The 6,000-nt window shown below is 35.8% G+C and overlaps 1 protein-coding gene across 2 annotated transcripts in view; it reads left to right on the top strand.

Annotated features, from left to right (window-relative positions):
- The first annotated feature begins 2,219 nt into the window (after nucleotides 1-2,219).
- The window catches only part of LOC149065625 (myosin light chain kinase, smooth muscle-like), a 58,679-nt gene continuing 54,898 nt past the window's right edge, over nucleotides 2,220-6,000 (top strand). The window contains exons 1-2 of one of the 2 annotated variants that reach the window (XM_089253451.1): nucleotides 2,551-2,653; nucleotides 2,765-2,806. The gene's annotated coding sequence lies outside the window, so the exon portion shown is untranslated. Of the gene's footprint in view, nucleotides 2,807-6,000 lie in introns of both variants that reach the window. The other variant, XM_089253450.1, reaches the window with a different exon arrangement.

Genomic DNA, 6,000 nt, shown 5'->3' with positions numbered 1-6,000 from the left:
ATTGGAGTTTTTGTGACGATTAATTATTGTTAATACTTATCGTTAACTAGTTATGGCATAATATAAGCGAAATCGGTTATTAATTAAGGATCATTAATGGTCATACTGAATCCAACGGAGTTTTTACGACGAATAATTATTGTTAATACTAATCGTTAACTTGATATAACATAATAAAAGCGATATCGTTGATTAATCATTAATTAAGGTTAATTAACGATTATACTGAATCCAACGGAGTTTTTGTGATGGATAATTGTTGCTAATACTAATCGTTAATTAGTTATGACGTAATAATAAGCAAAATAGTTAATTAATCGTTAATTAATTAAGGGCCATTAATGATCATACTAAATCCAACGGAGTTTTTATGACGCCTAATTATTGTTAATACTAATCGTTAATTAGTTGACATAATAAAAACGATACCGTTGATTAATCAAAATACCGTTGGATTTCGTTTTATCGTTAATTAGTTAATTAACCAAATTAATTAACTAATTTTCGATTAGAAAAACTAAAATTAATCGTTACAAAATTCCGTTTGATTTAGTTTTGTCGTAATTAACTATTATAATAATCATGATCGATAATTAGTTAATTAACTAATTAACTAATTAACGATAAAAGTAAATCAAACAGAATTTTGTAACAATTAATTTTCGGTTTTCTAATCGAAAATTTGTTGTGGCACTAAAAGCGAAATCGCTGATTTATTATCAATTAATTAATTAACTATAATTAGCGGTTACACTAAACCCATTGCAACTTCAAGGCGAGTCCTATTCATTTCATGTACATTCGTCATTCTTTCATATTTAAATTTTATGATAAATATTTTTTGTTGTCAACAAAAACACACACAATAGATCCCCCACGTGATAGCTCCATGATGCCAACTGCTCATGCAGGCAGACGCTCCCGCGAGCGGTACACTATAACCACCACCGGCTAGAATCGCGCGGGATCATCTCGCCTTCTACAACTGCCGCGGTTTAAGCAATAAAGCGAGAAGCGGGAAGCGGTGCACTATGGACGTACCCTAAGTCGCCTCTAGTCGCTTGACCCAATGTCCTCTGTTGTCGCTCGCGTTGCTTGCCGCGTATTGTCAGTGGCGTATTTACAGGGGGGCTTAGTTGGATATAGCCCAGGGCAGAGCAAGTTCAGGGGGGCGGCTTATTTGAGGAATTAGTGGACAAAAAAATTACTATAATGGGAGAAGGGTGGCGAATTTTGTATAACTCTCAATAAAACCGCCTCTGCCCAGACAGCAGTGACCTAAAGAGTTTGAAGCACGTGAGTGAGCAAAAGAGTGACTTGGAGCGTGGGCAAACATGTGAATGACCAAACGAGTAAGCTACAGAGCGAAGAACCAGGTCAGTCAGTGACCTAGAGTGTATGCAAGTATGTGAGTGACCAAAACAGTGTGCAAGTATGTGAATAGCCAAAAGAATGACACAGGTTAGAGACACAGGTGTACTTGAAAAAGGGGAAGGGGGAAGAAGGCTATGTGAGTTATAGTACCGGGCGGCGAATCCGAGTAATCAAGAAAATTAGACTAGAATGGGAAAAGAGCGGCAAAATTCGTGTAGTTCATAGGCCATAACCATAAATGTTGTCGCTTCCAGTGGACGACCAGCCTTAATCTCGACTTCGTACGTCGTTTTATGCTATTAAAACGGAATAATACAAAGGAATAGAAAGATGAATTGAGCATCTCTCTCTCTCATCACCAATTTTGAAATTCTCTGAACTTTGTTTTTCACCCATTACCAAACAATTCATGTTCTTTAAGTTTAAAAAAAGTCTAAAAACCCAACGCGTAGATCATTAATAGCTCTTAGTTCCACTCTCGGTGTCGAAGAAAAATCACGTATATATATTTGAAATGTTGAATACTTCCCAAGTGGAAATTCCGTGTTTTCCGCTACTTTAATCGTGGAAACGGGAGAATGTCTAGACTTGATTAAAAAAAAAATAGATTGAATTTTTTTTTGTTTTTCAAGCATTTTCTAGTTTCTGTCACTGATCTGTACCAAATTGGTTTCTATTGAGAGACAAGTAAGAGGTGTGTGGTGTTGAGGTGATAGCAAGAGTAAAAAAGAAAGGCAAGGAGAGATGAGGATTAAAAAGAGGATCTTTAAGGCCAGGTTCCACCTTGGCATCCGCAAGAGCATGTGTTTCGTGCCAAGAGGGGTTCGACTTTCTCGACCGACTACAAGCTGGAAATAGGATGTATTTTTCTGTTGCCTCCTCTCTCTCTCTCTCTCGCTTCTTTTCTCTCTTCTGTCACTCTAGATTTGGATCTTAACTCTGAAGTTTTACCTCATTATTATTCTTATTATTTTATTTTTTATTATAAAAAAACTAGTCCCCCCCCCCCGTTGCACACACGCACGCTCATACGCTACCCATAGTAGTTGCCTAAGCCACTCCACGACTACTACTGTCTTTGCTCCTCCTGTCAGTGGTTTGGTGGCGGTGGTGGTAGTAGCGACATCAGTGGTTTTTTTTTTATTTTCAGTGTATTTGACTGGCTTTTTTTCTTTTTATATATATCTATTCGACTCCAGAATCCGAGGAAACGTTCCAAACAGTCGCGGGAAAGACGCATTTTGACGCTTCTCCAGGACAGTGGCTACACAACGCTTGAGTAACGCGGTTTCTTCTTGTTTTGGATTAAAACTTGCGCTGTTTGTTTTTACTTTTTTCTACTCCTTTTTTTCAATTTTCTTTTATTTATTTTGTTTTATTTTTTGCAAAGGTGTGCTTTAGAAATTGAGCATAAATTTCACTATTCGAAAAGGTATGTCATTTTTGTACCCGTTTATTATCATTAAATTATTCGCAAATTAATATGATGATGATTTTTACTGTAGATTAATATTTTATATGTCTTTTTAGCATAGAATTTTTTATTCTTTGTTTATTTACATTTTTAAACATGTAGGCTATAGCAATTTTTATTTGATTCAAATCATGTATTTGTGCAGTCAAGTCTTTGTGGTCACAGACCACCCGCTTGTAGGAGGCAGTAGACAGCACTTAAAAAAAATTTCACCTAGCTAAATGAAATGCTCACAGAGATCTCAAAATTAATTCTACATGTTGTAAACATTTGGTAGTAAATTATTCTCACTCATCTGTTAATAGAAACTAATTTTAGACAGTTCCACAGTAAAATATAATCGTAAAATTCCAAGTAAAACGTAAAATTCTAAGTTTCCCTCAGCAGTGACGAGGTTAAAGGAATACTTTCTTTATACCATTATTATTGTAATATCCGAATGATTTTTGTCGTTAGGATACCATGATGGTAACCTGTATATTCATACGAAACGGGGTTCTAGAACTTTATTTTAAAGAATTATATATATGGATATGCTCAAGAAACTTAGATTCTCGCGTGGTATCTATTGCCAAAGCCATTGATTTTTTTCTCTCTCTCTCAAACCTATTTAATTTCATGACTCAGCACACAAATTTATTATCCTTCAGTTAATACAACTAGTTAAGATATTCATTAGCTTGAGGGCAGTGAGCACTCATTGACTATTGATATAAGTTGATAATAATTAAAAACACGTACACGGAGTTAGGAGCATAATTATTGTGTGTTATATTTCCACAATATGATGTAACTCTATTTTACGGCCTATGTTATGGTTCCAGGTCCTGCTCTCATATTGAATGACTACATTTGTGTTGCTTTTTTTACTTGGTTATTCCTCTTGGCTATCTATCGGCACTTGAAATGATTGTGCTAGAGGCCAGTGGTTTTTAAACTTTTCCACCCGCGATTTCCTTGTCCTTGTTATCCTTTATCTGTGGCTCCCCAGAATAGGCTACAAAAGAATCATTACGAAGCTGACCGGGCACACATGAATACATCAACTCCTCGCGATTACCCTGACAGAGGTAGCGATGCCCCCTCGAAACCACGCCGTACACTTTGAGAACCACTGTGATAGACTATTGAACTCGGAAGTACTGTACGCCTGTTGCTATACAGGCTAGTTTGCTAAAGCGTTGGCAACCCACACACACTTAAAGTATTTTACACATTACACTTGAAAAGCGTCGCGTTCTTGTTTTCACTATTTCTTTTCATTTTGTATTTAAAAAAATTTTGATCTTATTTTTCCATATCTCTGACTCGTCTCAATGACCTAATCGAACTTATATTAACATAATGTATGCAGGGGAGTCTTAACGAGTTAACTCAAACGGGATAACTAGAAGAGTTAACTAATTCGAGAGGTAGCTCTTGAATTTTTGTAAAAAAAGTCTTTTAGCGATAAAACACTGAATATTGAATTAACGAAATTGAATGAGATATTGATGTAAAAAAAAATAAGATAAAAATTCAGAATATATATATCTTTATTCAAACTTATGGGGGAGCAGGGAGAATCCGGGTTGGCCCACCAGTCACGATACCGCTGTGATGACTTGTATATAATCGATATCGAAAACTATAAATAACATTCCAACTTGTTATCGCGCGCTCGTGTGTTAAGGTAATAGAAATCTTTTACAGCGCATTTTTAATATAGTGTAAATGTTAAAATCATGAAAAATATTTCAACTTTCATGTTTTTTGTGAAATTCTATGCTGATGCTTATGGTCTCAATTTATTGCTGGCTAGACACCATGTTTCTTATATTATCAAAACCTGATTAGACGCAATTGTTCTCTGTGAGCATTACCCAACACTTTTCCAATGAAGTGATGATAAAACCATATCGATTGATCATCAGTCTCTAATATAATCCTACAAAAGCTTTAATTCTACCGATTATTCGATTCTTCAAGTCATTGTGCAAAGATTTATAAATAATGTACCGTGGAATTTTAACCCTAGACTGGTACCTAAAGAAATCTATGCTTAATGATACCTATACGATCACGTCTCTTAGACATATAGATGCCATTCTAGGGTAAAGATACTATGAGATCTGCCAATGGTGTCACGAGTAGTTTGTGGGATGAAAATGTGTTGAAAGTCAGCAAACAAGATTATGATTTCTCACTAGCGTATTGACACACCGGGAATAGCTAGCCAGATGGTTCTTGGTGCACGAGGGAATGCATTATAACCTAAAAATTTCAGCTGACTTCGATTTGGTGCTCACTTGTAGAAGTTCCAGTATATTTTTTGGACCACGGAGGTCAGTGATGCTGTTAAGATGATCTTGTGTCGCGCTACTGTAGGGCGCCGCTAAAATCTATCGAAATCGATTTGAAATTCCAATCTTATTTCCATGGAATTCCTAGTACGGACAGCACCTCTTGTTTATAACATGCATAATTAAAGATATCACACGGGAGCCAAGTATCTCTTCCTTCCACTTCGATGTTACATTATTCACTTTTGAAAATCTTCTTCTTGATATCCATGTTTGCTAAGGTGCCAAGCTCTAAAAAATTTCGTAAACATACTCATTTTTTGTGTTTTGTGTTCTCTTCCCTCTAATTCGTTTTGTGACAAACGTTCGGTTTTGTTTGAAAGCACAACAGATCATGAAAGTATTTTGAAAATTTTCTAGGCCAAGAATTAAATGTTTTTTCTCTCAAAAACGGCGCATTATTTTGCTAGAAAAACTTGGCATAGTATTTTTTTAATGCCTCTCTAAAGGACAAGAAAAAGAAAATGTTTGGCTTAAAGCCAAGAAGTTTGCCGGAAAATAGGTTACTGAATGAACGCAACAACATTAGATGGCACGAAAAATACAGGAATGAATGACACGAAAAATTGGGAGGTGGGCTCCTGGAAATTTTCATTCATGCAGTTAATGCAGCGCCACCTACGTCGAACATTTGAACAATTTTTATGTTTGTTTTCTTGTGTTAACGGCTACGTTTCGAGAGGAAATATTTTCGTTTAACGGGAAATTAACGTTAAACCTTCACAGCACGTAACTTTTTCAAAAAATAAAATAAATTGGGAATGTGCACAGAGAGTGTATATATATACAAAGGTAATCTGTCTTCGTCTA

The sequence above is a fragment of the Pholcus phalangioides genome, unplaced genomic scaffold (genome assembly GCF_987345545.1).
Source record: "Pholcus phalangioides strain wild (caught in Gottingen) unplaced genomic scaffold, Ppha-v1.0 ptg000039l_1, whole genome shotgun sequence".
Lineage (NCBI taxonomy): Eukaryota > Metazoa > Arthropoda > Arachnida > Araneae > Pholcidae > Pholcus > Pholcus phalangioides.
This window is presented reverse-complemented; position numbering and strand designations above follow the sequence as displayed.